Raw genomic sequence first — 24,397 nt, forward strand, 5'->3', positions numbered from 1 at the left:
ATTCTCTTTGTAGCAATTGTGAATGGGAGTTTCATCATGATTTGGCTCTCTGTCTGTTATTGGTATATAGGAATGCTTGAGATTTTTGCACATTGGTTTTGTATTCTGAGGCTTTGCTGAAGTTGCTTATCATGTTAAGGAGATTTTGGGCTGAGACAATGGGGTCTTCAAAATATATAATCATGTCATCTGTGAAGAAAGACAATTTGACTTCCTCTTTTCCTAACTGAATATCCTTTATTTCTTTTTGTGTGATTGCTCTGGCTAAAATTTGCAATACTATGTTGAATATGAGTGGTGAGAGAGCGCACCCTTGTCTAGTGCCAGCTTTTAAAGGGAATGCTTCCAGTTTTTGCCCATTCAGTATGATATTGGCTGTGAGTTTGTCATAAATAGCTTTTATTATTTTGATATATGTTCCATGGGCACCTAGTTTATTGAAAGTTTTTAGCATAAAGCGCTGTTGAATTTTGTCAAAGGCCTTTACTGCATCTATTGAGATAATCATGTCGTTTTTGTCTTTGGTTCTGTTTATGTGATGGATTATGTTTATACATTTGCATATGTTGAACCAGCCTTGCATTCCTGGGATGAAGCCTCCTTGATTGTGATGGATAAGTTTTTTGATGTGCTGTTGCATTCAGTCTGCCAGTATTTAATGGAAGATTTTTGCATTGATGTTCCTCATGGATATTGGCCTAAATTTTTTTTTTAGTTGTGTCTCTGCCAGGTTCTGGTATCAGGATGATATCGGTTGGTGCTCTACACATTCAGAGAAACTTCTCGAGTAAAAAACTATAGAAATGATTCCTGAAAGTATAGGCTTCCAACTAGAATTTTTTAAAACCTTCAGAATATTACCGAATACAATTTCCATAAAAATTTCCTAAGAAAAGATTAAAAGTATTAATAACATATTAAGAAAATTAGGAAATGATCCAAGATGGCTGATCGCTAACATCTCGGGATTGGAGCTCCCAGTGAAAGCACAGAGAACAAGAGGAAGCCACACTTTCAGACAAATTTTGGTCACTCATGGAGCAGAAGATTCCCAGTGGAGGAGCTGCACAGGTCACCAGTGCGACTCTTGTGGCCGGCGCAGCATTTTCGCCGGCACCTGGCATGGCAGCTCTCGGTGCAGAGTAAACGGGACTGGTTCCCCTTCTGACCGAGGTTTGGAGGAGCCACACGGGTTGCCAGCGCAACTCTTGTGGCCAGCGCAGCAGTTGTGCCGGCACCTTGGTGCGGCAGCTCTTGGTGCAGAGTAAACGGGACTGGTTCCCCTTCTGACTGAGGTTTGGAGCTCCAGGAAGGCAGAGTCGCCTATTACAGACTCAAGAAGGAAGCCAGACTGGAGATTCCTGGGCAGAAAAGCACCATCAGTCTTAACGCCGCTGTTTTGGCTGGCGCAGTGGGTTGCTCAGATTTCGGCACTGGGAATTAACAACTTGGATGTCCACTCAGAGACCTAATTTGAAAGTTGGTAATTACAAAGACAACAGGTGGATAAATTTACAATGATGGGAAGAAACCAGCTTAAAAAGGCTGAGAATACCCAAAATCAGAATGCCTCTCCCTCTAAAGAGGATCACAGTTCCTCATCAACAAGGGAACAAGGCTTGATGGAGAACGAGTGCATCCCATTAACAGAATCAGGCTTCAGAAGATGGATAATAAGAAACTTCTGTGAGTTAAAAGAACATGTTGTAGCCCAATGTAAAGAAACTAAGAACTTTGAAAAAAGGTTTGATGAAATCCTATTGAGAATAGACAACTTAGAGAGGAATATAAGTGAATTAATGGAACTGAAGAATACAATACAGAAACTCCGAGAAGTATGCACAGGTTTAAACACTCGAATTGTTCAAGCAGAAGAAAGGATATCAGAGGTCGAAGTCCAACTTAATGAAATAAAATGAGAAGACAAGACGAGAGAAAAAAGGATAAAAAGGAATGAGACTGAAATGTGGGACTATGTGAAAAGACCAAATCTACATTTGATAGGTGTACCTGAATGTGACGGAGAAAATGAATCCAAGCTGGAAAATATTTTTCAGGATATTATTCAGAAAAATTTTCCTAAACGAGCAAAGCAGGACAATATTCAACCCCAGGTAATACAGAGAACACCACAAAGATATTCCTCAAGAAGAGCAACCCCAAGGCACATAATCGTTAGATTCACCAGGGTTGAAATGAAGGAGAAAATACTAAAGGCAGCCAGAGAGAAAGGTCAGGTTACCCACAAAGGGAAGCCTATCAGACTTACAGCAGATCTCTCAGCAGAAACTCTACCAGCCAGAAGAGAGTGGGGCCAATATTCAACATCCTTAAAGAACAGAACTTTCAGACCAGAATTTCATATCCAGCCAAACTAAACTTCACAACTGAAGGAAAAATAAAATCTTTTATGAACAAGCAAGTACTCAGAGATTTTATTACCACCAGGCCTGCTTTACAAGAGCTTCTGAAAGAAGTGTCACACATAGAAAGAAACAACCAGTATTAGCCTTTCTAAAAATATACCAAAAAGTAAAGAGCATCAACATAAAGAAGAATTTACACCAACGAATGGATAAAACAGCCAGTTCACATCAAATGGCAGTAATCCTAAATTTAAATTGACTAAATCCCCCAATCAAAAGATACAGCCAAAACCCAAGGGCATGTTACATCCAGACCCATTTCACATGCAAGGATACACAAAGACTCAAAACAAACGGACGGAGAAAGATTTACCAATCAAATGGAGAACAAAAATAAATAAATAAATAAAAAGCAGGAGTTGCAACTCTCGTATCTGATAAAATAGATTTTAAAGCAACAAAGATACAGTGGTAAAAGGATCAATGCAACAACAAGAGCTAATGATCCTAACACCCAGATACATAGAGACTTAGACTCAATGAGACAGAAAATTAATAAAGATATCCAGGACTCGAACTCAGATCCAGAACAAGTAAACTTAATAAATATTTATAGAGCTCTCCACTTTAAATACACAAAATATACATTCTTGTCAATACCACATCACACCTACTCATAGGTTTAAATGAAACATTGATTGGCCATTATTAATACCCATTTTTTTTAGAATAAAGCAACATTTCCATTCTCTCTCCCTCTTTTTCTTCCTCTTTCTTCCTCTCCTTCACTCCTTTTTTTCTTTCCTTCTCTCAAAAAAAGAAAAAAAAGAAATCAACTTGTAGACCTCTAGATCCAGGTCGGCAATGTCTCTCTCAGTGCCTGATTTCCTTCCTTCCCTTCTATCTCCCCCTCCCTCCCTCCCTTCCTCCTTTCCTCCCTTCCTGCCTTCCTCTCTTCCTGCCTTCCTCCCTTCCTCCCTTCCTAAAAAAAATAAATAAAATAAAACAAATTTAAAAAAAGAAAATTAGAAGTTAGTATCTCAGTTTGATTAAATTAAGTGCTTAGCTATAGTACTTTTTATTTGACTTATCCAAGAGAATAATTTCTCTTACAGGGTTCTGGTTTTATAATATATTCTTGAGGGAAAAAATATACCATTATTTGACATTTACTATTAACTCATCTAAATAAGATTTCTTCACAAAATGTAATAACGAATATACAAAGACTATTTCACATCATGATGAAAAGAAAACTGACTGATAGCATTCTATGAGGAATAAATCATTATGACTTATAAATAAACTTTATGACTGGTAACATGTAGTAACATATTTATATAGCATTAGGTCAATTTCATGGATGCTTCAGCCTTTCAGTCTTGTATCTAGGCCAAAAGCACGGGCTGCTGGAAGCAAATGTTATGAATCAGATGACAAGTGGAATATGCCACTAAAAACAATCCCAAAAGTTGTTCTACCACTCCTGGCCAGGTCCCATGCCCTACAGGACTGGCTGGATGGAGTAGGTGTGCAAGGATGACCTCCTGGACATATCTCATTGCCTCCAGGAGACTTTTTCCAAGATTTGTCTCTGAAGGAGAAAACTTATCCAAAGACTCTGACCTTGACATATAGGGGTAGAGAAGACACTCAGCCAGCTGATTAAAGTGTACAACATATTTCTGGTAGCTCTGCATTAAGCATAGGTCCCAGTCTTTTCCTATTTCACATCAACAGCTATCACTGAATCTTAATTTTGAGGGGCATCACATCCCCAGTTGCTATTTCTCCCTGATTCTATTGCCCTGCCCCAGATCAGAAATGTTTTTCTTAGCACCTTCAGTTTTGGAGGAATAACATGCTCTTCTTTGGGCACCCCAGGCTCACAGATCAGTTTCAGAAAATTCCTAGAAACACAATATGGCCTGAACTATCAGTAGGCTACTCAGAACTATGTTCTTTCCTATATGTTCTTTTCTGTATCCCAGCAGCTAGAAGTTTGGGAATTACATTTTCCAGACTCCTTGCCATACACTTCAGAGTGAGGTCACACAAATGTGACACATTCACAAGGCAGAAGAGAAGCCAGAGTCCAATATGGTGATGACAGACAGATTAATAGGCGTGGGCCGATGGTGAATGGGAGGTGTTGCTAGATGTTTCCAGGTACAGTAGATATCTGAGACCATCAGTGGTGCTTACCTGCTGTTACTATCTTCCTAATTTCTTGAATGCTAGTTGCAGTCCTTTTTAATGCTTTACTAAGCCTGTCACTCCTGTAATAAATCTTTCTTCTTGAAATATCTACAGATTTTCTGTTTTCCCAACTGAATCCTCGCCAGTGCAGAATGGCTTAGTCATAACTCAAGTTCACCGTTGGTGGAAGGACCAACGGGGGTTAACTGGCCTCCATAGAATCTCAGGTACCAACAGCAGATAACAAGCAAAGGACTCATACTGAGTCCAACATAAGGGATGACAATTGTCATGTAGGGACCTATTCAGAGCTGGCTATCAAAGGCAAGATTCTACCTCCTGGAAGAAACAGCATCTGCTAGCTTTGGACCTGACTTCGAAATGTAGTGTTGATATTTGAGATGATGGTGCACTTGCACTTCACCCCAGATACAAATTTAGTGCCAGTGCGATAAAGACTGTGTGTAAACCAACACATGGTGCTAACGGTGTCCTGGTTGGTGAAACAGAAAATATGGACTATAGTGTTAATGGCGCTGATAATCCACCAGAGACTGACAGCAATAGTGAAGGAGGTTTTCTAGAGGGTGAAAAAAGCATGGGAAAATGCTGCTTTGATGTCTGGTTTACTGGTGTTCATTTTGTAAAAGAATGCTAGCATACAGAGAATGTTTACTCTTTCCATTACATGAGAATGTGGTGAATTAACAAATCTAAAAGAAAACCAGAACTAGGAAGGTTGCTGAGGTCTGTATCCATTCATCTCCAAGTTCCTCTACCCTACAGCTCTGCTAATACATACCCTGCTTCCCTTGGAGATTACATTCTCACTCTTTGTTGTCTTTGCAGAATTGCTTATCACATGAATAAAATGTTTCTACTAATTCATGACAAGATAAAAGTGCTGAACAGAAACTCCCTTAAACTCTCTGGAACTTGGTCTTCTCTATCACTAAACCGTGATTATAATCTTATTGTTTAGGGGGTTTGTGAGAATTAAATAAAATATATGTATAAGAGATTTAGAATGTAAAATATTATCAGTAAAAAAATTATTGCAATCATATCCATACAAAAATGTCTGTGAAATATCGCCACGAGTATTATGCAAAACTATGTACAAGACAAAGTAAGTTAAGGCTGTGAGAGCAAGAAAGGATTGCAAAGCATAACAAAAGCCAAAATTGAGAACAAAACAAAACTTTTGTTTCTTTAAAAATAATATCACCGGCCAAACTGTTTGACTTTCAAAGTTATGGCTTAGAGAATGCTCAAACAATTTCTAAAATGTGAAAACATTTGTGGAACTTGTGGGAAAACATAATTTCCAAAAGCTTTACTCACAAGAAACCCAAGAAAAATAACATTGCCCACATCATCACAGACATACACATCAGTGCACAGCAGTCCCTGATGCAGTCTGGCCCACCCAGAGCGTAGGCCTTAGAACATTTGGTGACAACACAGATCAACAGCACTTCATTAACAAGCCTTTGTGAATTAGCTCAAAATTTCTCTAAACATGTTGAATCGTCATGTTTATAACATGGATCCTTGGTTTGGGTTCTCCTATAAGTGGAGTCTGAAACAAAGATTTGAGTGTAAGTAGTTTATTTGGGAGGTGAGACAGAGAAGGGAAAGAAACCAACAGAGGTGTGTTATCATACAAGTTACTTTTGTGAGCAATTTTATCAATCCTACTAGGTAATACTGAGAAAAAGTATAGAATATGCCTCAGAGTTGTCTTAACTGGGGAACTAGGAAGCTGGGGCAGCTGTTTGCCAAATCCCCATCAATCCAGCTGAGCTGCTTGTTTTCTTTTCTCATTTTGTTTTTCCTGTTTTGTTTTGTTTGTTTTTTTGACAGGGTCTTACTCTGTCACCAAGGCTGGAGTCAGGAGTGCAGTGCTACAATCACGACTCACTGCAGCCTCAAATTCCTGGACTTAAGTGATTCCCCCATTTCAGTCTCCCAAGTAGCTGGAACTACAGGCATGTACCACCACACCCAGTTATTATCATTGTTATTGTTGTTATTATTATTATTGTAGAGACACGGTCTAGCCATGTTGCCCAGGCTGGTCTCCAGCTCCTGGGCCCAAGCAATTCTCCTACCTCAACCTTCCTAAGGGCTGCAGGCTGGGAGAATTTCACTCAGGCAATTCTCATTGTTAGAAAAAATGCCCTCAGGTGGCAGAGTTTTAGGTGTTCCCAATAAGCAGCCTTACATGCATAGAGTGAATACAAAGGGGACAGGAGAAAATACGAAGAGCATCACAAAATTAAATCCCAGGGAGGACCTGGAAAAAAAGTCTGTCAATTGTACACAAAATAACTGCTGAATCTACAATAAAAAATAGTGTAGTGTCTGCATACCCAGGTACATGCCATATAGCTGAAAGGTACAGTGGTCCAAAGTATGTCGGGAATATTTACTTTAAAAATGTATTTATCATCAAATGAGTACATTGGAATTTCTGAGCAGAATAAAAGAAATCACAATTCTTTAATTCCTTATTTCAATAGAGATTCTAAAGATTCATTCTCTTCAATCCTGAAGCAAGTCAGTAATGGCAAAAATGCTAAATAAATAAAAATCAAGCAATGCAACTGGTAGTAACGGAAAACTGCAATTCTGGCTGAGCGCAGTAGCTCATGCCTGTAATCCCAGCAGCAGGCGGATTACTTGAAGTCAGGAGTTTGAAACCAGCCTGGCCAACATGGCGAAACCTTTTCTCCACTGAAAATACAAAAATTAATTGTGTTTGATGGAGGACACCCATAACCCCAGTTACTCAGGAGGCAAAGACATGAGAATTGCTTGAATCCCGAGGGTGGATGTTGCAGTGAGCTGAGGCTGCACCACTGCACTCCAGCCTGGGTGACAGAGCAAGACTGCCTTAAAAAAAATGTAGTTCTGTTCATTGAATCAAAGTTTTACTGAAGCCATTTTGTGCAGAATATGCTAGTAGGAACTCTGGAGATACTTTTAAAAGTGAAGTCAAACTTATTCTTTCCTTACATATGGAAGGAGTAACAAAAAGTGATTTATTCCAAATGGAGGCTATGGCAAAAAACATAATTGGTAAAAGCTATGTCTAGGCCCAGTGGGACAGAAGGTACTTAGTGATAAAAAAGCTCAGAGATAGGTGGGATTAATGAATGAATTGTTTTGTACAGGTGAGCAGGAGCAGAGTTATAAAAGAAACCAAGGAAGGACAGACTAGTAGAGCAGAGGAAAGAGGGGGTTCTACACTAGTCGTTCTTTAGCACTGACAATCTTGACTTTCAGGAGACATTTGGCAGTGTCTGGAGACATTCTTGGTTGTAGCAACTTAAGCAGGGGTTTCTGGCATCTAGTGGGTAGAGAAGTGAGAGATGCCACTAAATATCCCACAATGCACAGGACAGCCCCCACCACAAAGATTTGTCTGGTTCCAAATGTCAGTGGTGTCACAGTTGAGCAGCCCTGTTTTAAAAGGAATGATATGGATGCTAAAAGGTTAACACGGAAAGCAGAGGAGGCACACTAATCTGGAGAGGATGTCATGGGTGGCTAGTACAGGTATTGGGGGAAAGTAGCAGTGCTAGAAGGATTTCAGGTTTTGTTAATAAGAAATTTCTCTCTCTAGCTTATGTCTTAATAATGTGTAAAATCCACGTAAGGTAATAAAAACCAAAGCTCTAGGTCTAGCACCAATGGGAACATTATTGGACCATTGGGCATTTCCATCGCTGAATTCTACAGAAATGGGTGGGTGGATGTCTGCACCATAGTGGCCTCTCCTAACCATACCCCCCATTCCTAATTGAGGTCTCAGTAGCCCTTGCCTTCTGTAGCATATACTGTTTATAAACACTCTTGAAGATTCCTTCTGACACCTGTGTCCTTCACATTTCTTCGCTCAGATTTCTGCTTAAACCACCCAGGGGTCTCAGGCTTCCATCCACAGAGGACTCAACATGCAATTCTGTTGTTGCCACAGAGTCTTCCCTCTATCGCATTTATTTTTGTCATATTTAAAATTTTGGCTGAGCAGAAGCCTAGGAATGTTGTGAAAACTCAGAAAGAGAAAGGCACTGAGTAAAATGCAGAGCAAAAAGGTCTAAAAATAAATTTCTTGTTTGCAGCAAGCTCAAGTCTGGAGTATAAGTAAAATGAAACATGTGTTAGAAACCTTAGAATAATGGGTCTTGGATCAAGAGGAAAAAGGAGAAGGGCAGGTTGACAGGAGGACTTTGAAAGTGACACTAAGTCTCATGAGCTATGACATTAAATTTATATTCATTTAAATTACTGACAGAATTAGAACCAATTGTACAAACTCTAAATTACAGGAAGGGCAGATAAAACATCAGATCAAAAAATTACCAAGTATTACATTTACTAATCTACAGCTGAGATTTCAGAAGCAAATGCAAGTTAAAAATGAGATCATGGGATGGTAGTTTTTCTGCTCATTTGATGAATGGACATGATTTATTTTGTTATTGATATAAAATTATAAATATTTGATAATATGTTTAATAGATATCCAACATCTGGGCTGAAGGTTGCTGATAACAATAACACGATGATGACGATAATGGTAGTGATGGTGGTGGTTAGCAATTATTGAGTGCTTACAGTGTCCTAGGAACTATGATGTGTTATAATTTCAATCTCTCAACACAACCAGAAGATACTATTATTATTATCCCCACAGTGCAGAAACTGAGGCATGGGGAATCAAAGCAAGTAAGTGGTGGTCCTTAGACTTTATCCAGATCTATCTACATAGCCCACAATAATACCATCTCTTTGGTAGTGGCATTTGAGAAAGATCCAGCATTACTTTGGTACAAAATTTTCAAATACTAAATCTACCATTTTAAATGTCATAATTATTTAACTTATATGCCTTGCTAAAGTTTGAATATTTTTGTCCCCTCCAAAATTTATTATGAAAGTTAATCCCTATTGTGGTGGTATTAAGAGGTGCAAGCTTTTGGAGAAATGGTCAAATAATAAGGGCTCAGCCCTAGTAAGTGGATTTGTGCCTTGTAAAAGGGCCAGAGCTTAGGCCCCTTTTTGCTCTCCTTCTGCCATGTGAGGACACATCATTCCTCCCCTCTGGAAGATGCAGACAGCATCATTTTTACACAGACAGCAGCCCTCACCAGAAAATGACATTTCTGGGATCTTTAACAGTGAGAAATAAAATTCTGTTCTTTGTAAATTACTCAGTGTATGGTATTTTGTTACAGCAGCACAAATAAACTATGACATTCCTCTAGGTTAGGAATTAGGGTTGGGCTTTCCTTTTACAAAATTCTTTTGGGGGTAATGTCCATCACTTATTTTCATAGAGGGGCCACCTGATAGGTAGAAGAGGCATAAACTGATGCCAGATAGACTGGGGTTTAAATCCTTACTTTACTCACCACTCTCTGGTCACGTGAATTCAGGCAACTCATATAACTATAGTAGGCAGAATTCTAAGGATAGCCTCCCAAGATTCCCATCCCGTGGTTACTAAATTAAATACTAACTAGGTGCTGCTAGAAAGGGATTTTGCAGCTGTAACTAAGGTCTCAAATCATTTACCCTTACATGTGGAGATTATCTGGGTGGCCGCACTCTAATCACATTAGCCGTTTAAATTAGCCGTCAAAGGCTGGGCGTGCTGGCTTTTCAGGTGTGAATTTGTAATCTCAGCATTTTAGGAGGCCAACACGGGAGGATAGATTCACCCCGGAGTTCAAGACCAGCCTGGGAAACTTAGGGAAATCTTGTGTATAGAAAAATAAATTAACTAGCTGAGTAGAGTGCTGCATACCTGTGGTCCCAGCTACTCTGGAGGCTGAGGTGGGAGGATCACTTAAGCCTTCCAATGCAAACAAAAACTAAATTTGTGTTAAGTAACAAAAATGTTCAGTTTGTTTTTTCCAGCAATTAGCTTTTTTTTTTTTTTTTGAGACGGAGTCTTGCTCTGTCGCCAGGCTGGAGTGCAGTGGCGCAATCTCGGCTCACTGCAACCTCCGCCTCCTGTGTTCAAGTGATTCTTCTGCCTCAGCCTCCCGAGTAGCTGGGACCACAGGTGCGTGCAACCACGCCTAGCTAATTTTTGTATTTTTAGGAGAGACGGGGTTTCACCATGGCCAGGATCGTCTCTATCTCTGAACGTCATGATCTGCCCACCTTGGCTTCCCAAAGTGCTGGGATTACAGGCATGAGCCACTGCGCCCAGCCTCCAGCAATTAGCTTTTTGATGTAGCAACAGGACTACCCTAGTCGAGATATTTGAACCTTAAAGTGAGGAGCTGCCATAATCAGATGTAATAATGAATTTAGAACTGGCTACCCCTCAGGTAACAGAGAGGAACTAGATACCAGAGGTTAGAAAGACAGGTGACTCATATCATGTGGCAGCAAAAAACTTGCTACAACTTTCACCTGTGATAACCTGGAAGGCTAACCATACACCGTCAAAGCAAGCACCTTTAGAATTAAAATGTTAGCATATGTTGGCTACTCTTGACTGTGTCTGACAAGAGATTAAAAGGAAAGTGGGTGGCGGAGAGATGGTAGAGAAATTGGCCATTTTGAAAGCAGAAATGAAAGCAACAAGGATTCCAGAATTTCAGCCTAAAGTGTTGAAAAACCTTACTCTACTACATGTGCAACCATATAAAACAGAGAAAGGGCTTGAGACATTAGTGTGTGCTGGCCTTCATCCATGACTGTTATTTTACAGCTGCAGTTTAGAACAGTTAAATTGTTGCCTGAGAGCACATGATTTTATGAAGTGACAGATCTAGGATTCGAACTCTTATCTTGTGAATCCGACTTCAACTTTCTTTCCGCATATTTCACAGCCAAAATGCTGCAGTAAATTATCTTTTTTTTAAATGTGCTGATGGTTCAGAAGCTAAACAACAGTGAATTTCCTTGGGAACAAAATAAACTTTCCATGCTTTTTATGGGAATCTAGAAGGTGAAATCAGTGTTTCGGTTTCCCTAAAATGGGATCCCTGCATTGTTTACACTGAGAACTCCTTGTTCCTCTTCCTTTTCTTCTACTGACAAAATAAGATTGGCCTCTTTTAGGGTAATACTGTCATTTTATTAAAAATTAGATTTGGGAATGTGTTTTGTTGTTGTTGTTGGAAGGCTACATCATTGTGTACAGCATGTATTTATATACTTGATGCTCTGCTCAACATTCACAGGAGATGTGTTATAAATGCTTATAGTTATTTGACTATTCAACAAAAAAGTGCTCAATAGTACAAGACACATACTACAATTTTTGTGGCATTTCCTATTTCCACTGTTAGAATGTAAGCTTTATGCAAGGAAGGGCTGAGTTAATTTCATCTTTGTGACTTGCCTTACAGAAACATCAAGCATATAGGACACAATAGCTAATGGCTATTGAACAACTGAAAAACATTTATATTTTAACTAATGTAAAAATAAGCATACAATATCATATTAGGAAGTGTCTGAATTTGGGTTTTCCCAGAAGCAGATGCTGAAACAACAATTCCTGAGCAAATGGTTTATTTAGGAGGAGTATTAATTTCATGTCATTGCTGTAACAAATTACTACAAATTTAGTGGTTTAAATCAACAGAAATCTGTTCTCGCTTAGTTCTGGAGATCAAAAGTCCAAAACGGATCTCACTGGGCTCAAACCAGACTATCGGCAGAGTTGCATTCCTTCTGGAGGTCCTATGGGGGGAGTCCCCCTTTGCTTGTCATTGTAAAGCTTCTAGAAGCCCCCTGCAATTCTGGGCTTGTGGTATCTTCCTCCTTCTTCAAAGCCAGCAATATAGCATCTTCCCATTTCTCTCTAACTCTGTTGTTGTCATCGTACCTCCTTCTCTGATTCTGACTCCCTTGCCTCCCTCTTTCACCTATAAGAACCTTCTGATTACAGTGGGCACACCCAGATAACCCAAGCCAATCTCCCCTCTCAAGATCCTTAATTTAATCTGCATCTGCAAAATCTCTTTGGCCATCTAAGAGAACAGAGTCACAAGTCCCAGGGTTATGATGTGAACATCTCTTAGGGTATTATTCTGCTGACCACAGGAGGTAACACCAGGAAACAGTGATAGGGGAGTGAGAGGACGTGAGATAGGAAAGAGAAAGAACTCAATAAAACATGAGTTAACAATATAGTTATCACCAAGGGAAACTGGTACTCAGTCCTGCAAGGAGACTCTGCAAGATGGAGTGGATATGCTTCAGAGTTACCCTGAAAGAGTTAACCTGGAATTCCCACCGATTCCTCATCCATCACCAGTTGAGGACTGCTCCTAGGGTCATTAACTCTCTGTCACTTCTGAAGCTTGCCCTGTGATGGCAGCGTATGTTCCCATGACCAGAAAGAAAGCACTAGAAAGAGAGCTGCAGGTGTTCTTAGTAGGTACTTGCCATCAGGTGTCTGTCTAGCAAACATATAGAGGGTACCAACAGCTTCTCATGAAGGAAGAAGCTTCTAGAGTCATCTAATTCAACGATATCTTTTTTTCAGAAGAGTGACTAGAGGCCCAGAATGGTGAGTGGTGGAGGTTGCTCAAAGTCACATGACCAAAGAAGAGCACTGATGGTGGCTTCCATTCAGTGTCTCAGGCTACTATGTGGTAGGCACTGTACCAGGGGCTTGACACATGCTCCCAGTTCTTAACACTCAACACAGCCAGAAGGAAACTCATCATCTTTCTGCCTACATCTATATTGCCTCCTTTCTGGGCCCCAAGCTATGACTGCCTCAGGGGTCATATCATACTTATCTAGATGACCACTTCTATCCTCATACCTGGCATACTCTCCAGCATGCATGAGTATACTCATTAAATTTTGAGGGATAAAAGGAAGGAAGAAAAGAAGCAAAGTAAGGAAGGGGGAAAAAGGAAAGAGAAGAGGATATTTTTATACTATTTAAGAAGTGGCTTAAAAATGGAGGTGTAGAGTGGAAAAGATGTAAAGGCAACACTGTTGCGCTCAGAAGAGATGAGGCCCCAGGGCCCCAGCAGCCAGACATGAGCATCCCCCACCCTCCATATGCTAAGGTCAAAGTGTAACAATGTGAAGATTCTCCCATCCAAATAATGGGATATTTTTCTCACCAATGAAGGGTTATCACTTCCACTCTGCACATGAAGGATCTCTTTTGCTTTCATGACCAAAGAAGCCACTTTTACTCAAGGGGACTTTCTTTAGAGAAACATTTGGACAATCATGGGCCCACTGAGAAAAAAAAAAACTTAAACAACAGATTATGAAACATCTCTATAACAAATCAGCCCCATAGTGTTGTCTGTATGGTGATACTATAGTATTACTGTAGTATAATGTTACAAATGATAATTTTATTATTTAAGCTAAATTTAAAAATTATAGTTCCAATATTTCAGAGATTTTCTAACTTTATCAATGTGTGTATAATAAATGTTAATTATTAAAAGGTGCCAGAAATAACATCTTGATTAACTAACTCTATCAATGAACTGATTTCCTGTAGTCCTTCTTACCTTCAGAGATGGAAAATTCCCTAAGGGCTGCTTATCTGGGGGCAGAGCTGTTTGGCCTAACTTACCAAAATCTATACTCCAGAAAATTTCTAGTGGTTCCAGCTGCTTAAAAAATATCTCTAAATGAATTATTATGATTCTTTATAGCTTGTGGGTTTAGCCATATTTTCAGAGGGAAATTTCAAATTCTGAAGGAGATGGATGACTTCATCTGGGCAAATATTTTACTGTAAAAGGTACGAGACTCAGCACTTAGGAAACTCTCATTCAAAACTGCGTCAGGAGACAAAATCTCCCCCAAGGAAGGGCAGAGGAGAAGATGTTGACAGGTTCATAATGAGCTGTAACCATGTATGTGCATCCCTAGAGAAATCATTTTCTGTGCTCATATTTTCTATTTTAATGTTACTACAGAACAGAAAGCACCTCCAAATTATACTACCAGTCACTGCAACTAGTGATAACTACTGCTGCGACTCATTAAAGGCCAGAAAATCCCCTCGAAAGTGAAATAATATGTCCTGTAGGGTATCTGTGGGGTATCTATAAAGATGATGGCTACCAAAACTAAACAAAAAACAACTAATTTGAACAAACTCTAGTGTTGACAATTGATTTCATTACATTGATTATTTTCATTTGCAGTTTCTTTTCCAAACTTGTTTTCCGTTGCTCTTTCACACTGTAGGGGGAATTAAGTCCCTGGGAATAGTATACCATTATATTGGGATGCTGCCAAGACTGTAGGCGCATACATCTATGAGACTCGTGTTGGCCACTAATTCTACAAATCTGGCTGGTTCAGCCAGGGCCCCTCCCCTTTTTTCCTCTCCTACATCAATACAAGTGCCTCCCAATGAAGCATGACCAAAGAAGATGATGAATGCACTTTCATTAGAAGGAGATTGTGCCTCAAACTGTGTTTTAAAGGCAAAAGATAATAAATAAGTACTAGAAAGTCCAAACTTACACCTACATCTGTAGCCAAAACTATTTTTAAAACTGAAAGTACATCTAATCACTTGGCAAATACTGCTTTAAATGCTTTAAATTATAATACAAGTATTTGAGAAAAAGTTAAATTGTTCTAAATACATCTTCATTTTCAGACTCTAATACATTGTTAACTCTCTTTAAAAATAGTGAGAAAACATTATATTTTACATTTCTCTAACAGTTCCATTTGTAGAAGTGAAGATAGGAAAGAAGAAATAAAATGTAGGTTTTGTGTTTCTCTCTTCAAATGGCTTTTCTTTGTAATACATAAAAAAGCCAGCCGGGTGCGGTGGCTCACGCCTGTAATCCCAGCACTTTGGGAGGCCTAGGCAGGTGAATCATGAGGCCAAGAGATCGAGACCATCTGGGTCAACATGGTGAAACCCCATCTCTACTAAAAATACAAAAAATTAGCTGGGCATGGTGGTGCGTGCCTGTAATCCCAGCTACTCAGGAGGCTGAGACAGGAGAATTCCCTGAACCCAGGAGGTAGAGGTTGCAGTGAGCCGAGATCGTGCCATTGCACTCCAGCCTGGGTAATAAGAGCAAAACTCCATCTCAAAAAAAAAAAAAAAAAAAAAAAAAAAAAGCCAATCATGAAGCATTTGAAAGTGTCTTTGTTGGCCAGTTGCAGTGGCTCATGCCTGTAATCCCAGCACTTTGGGAGGCTGAGGCAGGCAGATCACGAGGTCAAGAGATCGAGACCATCTGGCCAACATGGTGAAACCCCATCTCTACTAAAAATACAAAAATCAGCCAGGTGTGGTGGTGTGCAACTGTAACCCCAGTTACTTGGGAGGCTGAGGCAGGAGAATCGCTTGAACCCAGGAGGTTGCAGTGAACCAAGATTGCGCCACTGCACTCCAGTCTGATGAAAGAGTGACACTCTGTCTCAAAAATAAATAAAGTGTCTTTGTTACCTCAAGTAGGGTCCATGGACTACACCATCTGGGATTACCGGAAAATGTAGACTCTTAGGTTCCCGAAGGGACCTAAGTAAAGCAGAGTCTCCATTTTAACCAAGTCCCCAGGGATTTGTGTGCAAGGTGAAGTGTGAACAGCAATTAATGGCTCAATAAAAATTATCAGTGTTACAACTTAATAATTGAAAAGGCAACCCAATTAAAAAATGGGCAACAGATCTAAATAGATATTTTCCCAAACAAGATGTACAAATGGCCAGTAAACACATAAAAAGATGGTCTACATCACTAGTAATCAGGGAAATGCAAATTAAAATCACAATGAAATATCACTTCATACCTACTAGGATGGCTATAAACAACAGTAATAAGAAGTATTGGTGAAAGTGTGGAGAAATTGGAACCTTCAAACATACATTGCTGGTGGAGACATGCCATGGTGCAGTCTGACAGTTCCTCAAATGGAATATAACCCAACAATTCCACTGTTAGACATATACTTAAGAAAAATAAAAACATACAGCCATACAAAAATATGTACATGAATAGTCACTGCAGCATTATCCCCTATAGCCAAAAGGTGGAAACAACTCAAATGTCCGTCAGTGGATAATTGGATAAACAAAATGTGGTCTATCCATACCCTGAAAGATTATTCTGCCATGCAAAGAAATGAAGTACTGATACTTGCTACAACATAGATAAATTGAAAATATTAAGCTACATGAAAGAAGCCAGTCACAAAAGACTAACTATAGTATGATTAAATTTGTATGTAATGTCCAGAATAGGCAAATCTATAGACTTTAGACTTTTGTCTATAGAAACAAAAAGTAGATTAGTGGTTGCTTAGGGCTAGCTAGGTGGATGGGGGAGGGAGAAATGAGAGTTATTGGGTATGAGGTTCCTTTTGGGGGTCATCAAAATGTTCTAAAATATATTTTGGTGATGGTTGCACATATCAGTGATTATACTAAAAACACTGAATTATTTTTTACAAAATGAACCCCCCTGTCCCAAACTTTCACGTATGACATGCTGCCTAACTGGAGATACAATGACTTACAACTTAGAACAAAAAAAGCTCCCAAATAACACATGCTTTGTACTAAATGACACATTACTTATTGAGCGCTTCCTATGTGCAAGGTCCTATGTTGGTCCTACACAAAGACTTTTTCTTGTAATTCTCCCTGCAGCCCTGCGAGGTAATTTTTACTATTATCACCTTTTTACAAATGAGGAAAATGGTGCATAGGAAACACATCCAAGGTCAACTGGCTGATGATCAGTGGCAAAGTTCAGATTTGACCCAGGGAGCCTGAGAATAGAAGCTGCACACATTCTCGCTGTCTTTGGAGTCCTGCTACAAGATACCTTTGCTAACTATGAACAGGTCAACACAGAGGTGACAGAAGAGCCTCGTCTAGAGCAGAGGTGTAAGTTACCCTTCCATTGCTATTTACTGTAGCTGGCCAATGTTTAATGATTTCTTCCTTGTATCAATAGACAGATTCTGATAATCAGCTTCAATCTCATCTCTTTGAATTTTTCAAAATGTAAAACATGTGAGAAAAACAGCCAGCCCTTTTTTTATTGGGAAAACATTAGTCAAACAAATCTGCCTATTTTCAGAAATTCCTTGAATGAGTAAAAGACTAGTCAAATTCCACAAGGGATATGTTTCCATTTGTCATATATAAGAAAAAAAAGCAAACCTTTCATGTGTGATCATAGGACTCTGACATCTGTAGCAAAATATCCTGGCAAATTGATCATTCTAATTGGATTATTTAAAGTCATAGCTAGTAGTTAATAATGTACTGTATACTTGAAAATTGCTAAGAGAATAATCTTAAATGTTAATATTAAATATATGTGAGGTAATAGATATGATAGTTTGTAATAATCATTTCACAGTGCATACCTTTCAAAACATCACATTGTACACTATAAATATATATGAATATGCAATTTTTATTTGTTAATTATACCTCAATAAAGCTGGAAAAGTTTCAAATTTAAAAAATAAATTACATTGAAACAAAAATAAAATAAATCATAGCTAGCACATATGTAACACTTACTATGTACCAGTACATTTTAAGTGCTTTATATTTACTCACTAAATATTCACAAGAGCTCAAAGTTACCTTAAATAGTTCCATTTTTAAAATAATAAAACTGAGGAATTTAAGGTTTTCACAGCCAGTTAATGGCAGACCTGTGAAGTGAAACCAGAGAGTTCACAGTCTCAGCTACTACACCTTTCTAATTGCTCTCCAAGATGATTGGTGGAAGAACAAGCTATAATCTCTGCAACTAGAAATTGCTGGGCAAACATTAATGCAGTACATTGAAATCAAGTACATTCCACAGTTGTAGTAATTCCTGAAGGCTCAGAAAAGTTTTGATAGTAAGTGATGTTTGTTGCCATTTAAGAGAACTGGATCAGATTGTTTAAACATACAAAATAAGCCATAAGGGCTATTTGATATTAAACACTAGATATTTTATTTAAAAATATGGCCTACACAGCCAAGAAGTTATCTCTCTGTTACAATCAAATCCTATTGCTCATGTCAGCATGGTATGAAATTATTTTTAAAAAGTAAACAGCATAGCCAACTAGTCTATTTGTATTCCTTGCTATCATTTCAAATAACTTCATGGGGTTCATTAGATATTTTGGTTTACTTTGCCAATAAGTGTTTTTTAATGGAGAATGATTAGAAAGCTGGGCAAATAAAGAACTCCACAACAATAAATCACAATCAACCAAGCTTTATCCCAGGAATTAAAGGAGGTTTAACTTTAGGAAAGCTATTAATGGAATTCTCTATGTATTTATATTAAAGGAGGAGGAAAAAAACGTGATCATCTCAAGTGATGCTAAGATATATTTTAGAAAATTTCACAGGCCTTCCAAGTTGAAAGAAAACTATGACTATCAACAAGTCTAGATAGAAGGAAACTGGTTTATCTCACTTAAGTTAAAAAGTTGTCTCATTAAACTCAGGAGCAAGCCAAAGATGCCCAAATTTCATATTGTACCAGAAGTCTTCAGCAATATGTAAGAAAAGAAGATTTTTTAAAAGCCTTAAATATGGAAAAGGACTATGCCAAAATATTATTACCAAATAAATGACTTTCTGTCTAGAAATCCAACTTGTCAATTTAAAGTTTATTGGAACTAATATGAAAGCAATAATGTCACTAGATACAAGAGCAACTTACAAGTTAATTGATTTCCTATAAGTCATAAATAACCAAATTGAGAACATATTGGAAAAATATATTTCACTCAGATAAGCAAAAACAACCAAGAAAAAAAATAAATCTGTAAACTACTGAAGAATAAAATTAACAAGAAATGTGCCAAGTCTATATAAGAAAGTTACAGAAGTAAAAAACTGCTAGTTGTTGAGGATTACTGTGATCAATAATTATCACCAAACGAAAACTATTATCAGCTACTAAAACTCTATGGGGAAGAGATGCTGAACTATTCTCTTTGATTACTCAAATCTAATTTTCCAAGTAAGTGATATTTTACTGATGTGACCAGCTTCAGAGCCCAAGGCACACCTAATCCCTTGGGTATTTATTCTCATGCTCTCAAGTGTTTATCAACCCCTTGGAGAGTAGAAGGCCCCAATGATATCTTCCTGGACAGTATTCTGTGACACCCCACACAGTACCTTGAGCAGGAGGGTCTGCCCATAGGCAGTCATGTGTTGGAGTATTATGAATTCTCAACTATTTCAAAGAATATAAGCAACCTCATTTATTGAGCAAAAGCCCACTTGAGTCTCTTATCTATTCAGATTATTTTGCTGTCAAAACTGTTTGGCAGTGCTGGTCCTTTGAGTCTGTGTAGCTCTAAAGTTTTACGGCAGTAATAATTGCAGATGTGTAACAGCATAAAACTCAACGAACTTTTTTTTTAAGTTAAGGGTACATGTGCAAGTTCATTATATAGGGAATTTAGTGTCATGGGGGCTTGTTGTACAGATTATTTTGTCACCCAGATACAGAGACTAGTACACATTTGTTATTTTTCCTAATCCTCTCCCTCATCCCTTTCTCCATCCTCAGAAAGGCCCCAGTGCCTGTTGTTCCCCTCTATGTGTCCACATGTTCACATCATTTAGCTTCCACTTGTGAGTACATGCTGTATTTGGTTTTCTGTTCCTGCATTAGTTTGCTAAGGATAATGGCCTCCAGCTCCATCCATGTTCCTGCAAATGACATGATCTCCTTCTCTTTTATGGCCGCATAGTATTCCATGATGTATATGTACCACATTTTCTTTATCCCGTCTATCATTGATCATCATTTAGGTTGATTCCACATCTTTGCTATTGATATGCATGTATGTGTCTTTATAATAGAATGATTTATATTTCTTTGGGTATACACCAAATATATATCCAGTACTGGGATTGCTATATCAAATGGTAGTTCTGGTTTTATGTCTTTGAGGACTTACCATGTTTTCCACAATGGTTGAACTAATTTACACTGCCACCAACAGTGTTTAAGTATTCCTTTTTCTCCACAACCTCGACAGTGCTTGTTATTTTTTGACATTTTAGTAACAGCCATTCTGACTGGTGTGAGATGGTATCTCATTGTGGTTTTGATTTGCATTTCTCGAATGATCAGTGATTTTGAGCTTTTTTTTCATATGCTTGTTGGCCACATGTATGCCTTGTTTTGAAAGGCTTCTGTTCATGTCCTTTGCCCACTTTTTAATTTTTTTTTGTAAATTTAAGTTCCTTATAGATGTTGGATATTAGAACTTTGTCAAATGCATAGTTTGCAAACATTTTCTCCCAAATGTGAGAAAATTCTCACATTTGTATAAAGAAATACTGGAGACTGGGTAATTTATAAAAAAAAAAAAAACAGGGTTAGTTGGTTCACAGTTCCACAGGCTGTACAGGAAGCACAGTTGAGGAGGCCTCAGGAAACCTATAATCACGGCAGAAGGTGAAGGGGGAAGCCTTTGGCCTATATGGTCAGAGCCTATATGTCCAAACCAAGAGGAAGTGGGAGGAAAGTTCTACACACTTTTATACAATCAGACTGTGTAAGAACTCTCTATCATGATGACAGCTCCAAGGGGAATGGTGGTAAACCATGAGAAACTGCCCCCATGATCCAATCACCTCCCACCAGGCCCCACTTCCAACATTGGGGATTACAATTCAACATGAGATTTGGGTAGGGACACACATCCAAACCATGTCACCCACTCTGTAGGTTGTCTGTTTACTCTGTTGATAGTTTCTTTTACTGTGAAGCAGCTCATTAATTAGATCCCATTTGTCAATTTTTGCTTCTGTTGTGATTGCTTTTAGTGTCTTTGTCATGAAATATTTGCCCATTCCTAAGCCCAGAATGGTATTGCCTAGGTTGTCTTCAAGGACTTTTATAGTTTTAAGTTTTACATTTAAGCCTGTCATCCATCTTGAGTTGATTTTTGTATATGGTGAGAGGAAGGGGTCCAGTTTCAATCTTAGGCATATGGCTAGCCAGTTACCCCAGCACCATGTATTGAATAGGGAGTCCTTCCCTCATTGCTTGTTTTTGTCAGGTTTGTCAAAGATCAAATGATTATAGGTGACAGTCTTATTTCTGGGCTTTCTATTCTGTCCTATTAGTCTATGTGTCTGTTTTTGTACCAGCACCAGTATGCTGTTTTGGTTACTATAGCCCCATAGTATACTTTGAAGTTGGGTAATGTGATGCCTCCAGCTTTGTTCTTTTTGCTTAGGATTGCCATGGCTATTCAGGCTCTTTTTCAGTTCCATATGAATGTTAAAACAGTTTTTATTCTTGTCTGTGAAGAATGTCATTGGTAGTTTGATAGGAATAGTACTGCCCATATAAATGGCCATTTTCATGGTATTGTTTCTGCTTATCCATGAGCATAGAACGTTTTTACATTTGCATCATCTCTGATTTCTTGGATCGCTGGTTTCTAGTTCTCCTTGCAGAGATCTCTCATCTCCCTAGTTAGCTGTATTCCTAGCTATTTTATTCCTTTTGTGGCAATTGTGAATGGGAGTTTATTACTGATTTGGCTCTTGACTGTTGTTGGTGTATAGGAATGCTAGTGATTTTTATATGTTGACTTTGTATCACGAGACTTAGCTGACATTGTTTATCAGATGAAGGTGCTTTTGAGCTGGGACTATGGGGTTTCATAGACATAGCCTCATGCTGTCTACAAACAAGGATAATTTAACTTCCTCTCTCGTGATTTTGGATCCCCTTTATTTCTTCTTGCCTGGTTGCTGTGGCTGGGACTTGCAATACTATGCTGAATAGGAGCGGTAAGAGAGGGCATCCTTGTCTTGTGCTGGCTTTCAAGGGGACTGCTTCCAACTTTTGCCCATTCAGTATGATGTTGGCTATGGGTTTGTCATAGATGGCTGTTATTATTTGGAGGTATCTACATAAATTTAAAGCAATGTGTTTGGTAATGCATATGAAGAATATATGCATACCAAAAAAAAATTCTTTCTAGGTAAGAATTTGGGAGCTAATCACAGGCATAGAGAGCAATCTGAAAGAAGACCCTAAGTCAAGATTGGTTAAACAGTTCCAAGAACTACAGCCAGCAAGAAAGACTAGCAAGACCGGCATAGAAGTATGGAAGATGATAATGCAGTTAGTTATAACTGGTATAGTTCTGAGCCATCAGTTCCTAATAATTTAAAAAAAGAAAATAATCTGAGATGTTTTCTCTCTTTATGAAAAGACTGAGCTATGCTGCTCCTATTGGGTCAGCCCTTGGAACAAGTTTGCTAGGAATAACCACCATAGGTCACATATGCTGTTCAGGGGCTGGAAAATCAGCCTTTCAGCAGAAATTGATTTCCTGATAGGACTTAACTCCTGAATGTGCTACAAGATGGAGAACACTATAAAAATCTATAGGCCATAGGGTTCTTCACCTTCGCATACAGAAAGCAAAGGGAGAAGAGTTAACCTTACAATAGAATAAATTCTTAGAGTATGATAGTTTCAGTGGCATGATGTTTTATACATATTTAACCCCTCTGCCTTCTCCCTGAACACAATGATATGTGCTCATTTTAAAAAGAACATTTTCTGTTGTTAAAAAGAGAAATATACTTTTTACAGATGTGTTTTCCATTTATGGAATTGCCCTTGAGATAGCCAGAGTTTGAGGCAGACACATCCATTACTCAGGTCCCAACCTCATGGCTTCCATCTCTGTCACTGGAAATTCTTAAAGGAATCTGAAGGGGCTTGATTTCTGGTGTGATCCAACATTTTGAAAAATAATACAGGTTTATCTTATTGACTTAGGCAACTCTTTAAAGCTCTCTGGGCCACTACTTCCTGGTTTACAAATGTAGATAATCATGATTCCCCATGATTGTTGTCAGTTTAAGAGGGTGTGGCAGCTTTACAAAATGGTTTGCCAATTCCTCCAAAACTTAGAAACATAATATTACTGCATGACCCAACAATTCCATTCCTAGGTATATACCCAAGAGAACTGAAAACATCTTCCTACCCTAAAACTTACACATAAATGTTCATAGCAGCATTATCCACAATATCCAAAAGGTAGAAACAACCCAACTATCCATCACCTGATAAATGAACAAACAAAATGTGATCATCCATACAAAGGTTATTCAGCAACAAAAGGAAATTAACTACTGATACATGTTACAAAATGAATGAATCTTGAAAACATCATTTTAAATGAAAGAAGTCAGTCACAAAAGACCATATATTGTATGATTACATTTCTATGAAATGTCCAGAACAGACCAATCCATAGAGACAAAAAGTAGGTTTTTGGTTTCTTAGGGCTACAGGGGAGGAGAGAATGAGGGGTGACTGCTAAAGGACACAGGATTTCTTTTTTAGCTGATGAAAATATTCTAAAATCAGATAATAATGATAGTTGCACAACCTCAGAAATATAGTAAAATCCCCTGAACTGCATGCTTTGAAAGGGTGAATTTTATATGTGGATTATATCTTCAAAAAAGGTGTTATTAAAAAGCAATCCTGTATTCTATTGTTTGTCTGTAATTCTATTGTCAATATTTGTATGTGGGATAACAAGATACATTTGTCTGCTGCACTGGAATTTTTTTTTTTTTTTGAGGTGGAGTCTTGCTCTATCATCCAGGCTGGAATGCAGTGGCATGATCTCAGCTCACTGCAACCTCTGCCTTCTGGGTTCAAGCGATTCTCCTGCCTCAGCCTCTCGAGTAGCTGGGACTACAGATGCACACTGCCACACCCAGCTAATTTTTGTATTTTTAGTACAGACAGGATTTCACATGCGGGCCAGGCTGTTCTCAAACCCCTGACCTCATGTAATTTGCCT

At 38.5% G+C, this 24,397-nt stretch overlaps 1 protein-coding gene and 1 pseudogene across 1 annotated transcript in view; both read right to left on the minus strand.

The window, feature by feature from the left end:
• Positions 1–24,397, minus strand: part of ARHGAP6 (Rho GTPase activating protein 6) — a 537,825-nt gene that overhangs the window by 433,998 nt on the left and 79,430 nt on the right. The gene's annotated exons all lie outside the window — the stretch shown is intronic.
• On the minus strand, positions 740–826 carry LOC118150690 (small nucleolar RNA U3; annotated as a pseudogene).

This window comes from Callithrix jacchus, chromosome X (assembly GCF_049354715.1).
Source record: "Callithrix jacchus isolate 240 chromosome X, calJac240_pri, whole genome shotgun sequence".
NCBI classification, from domain to species: domain Eukaryota; kingdom Metazoa; phylum Chordata; class Mammalia; order Primates; family Cebidae; genus Callithrix; species Callithrix jacchus.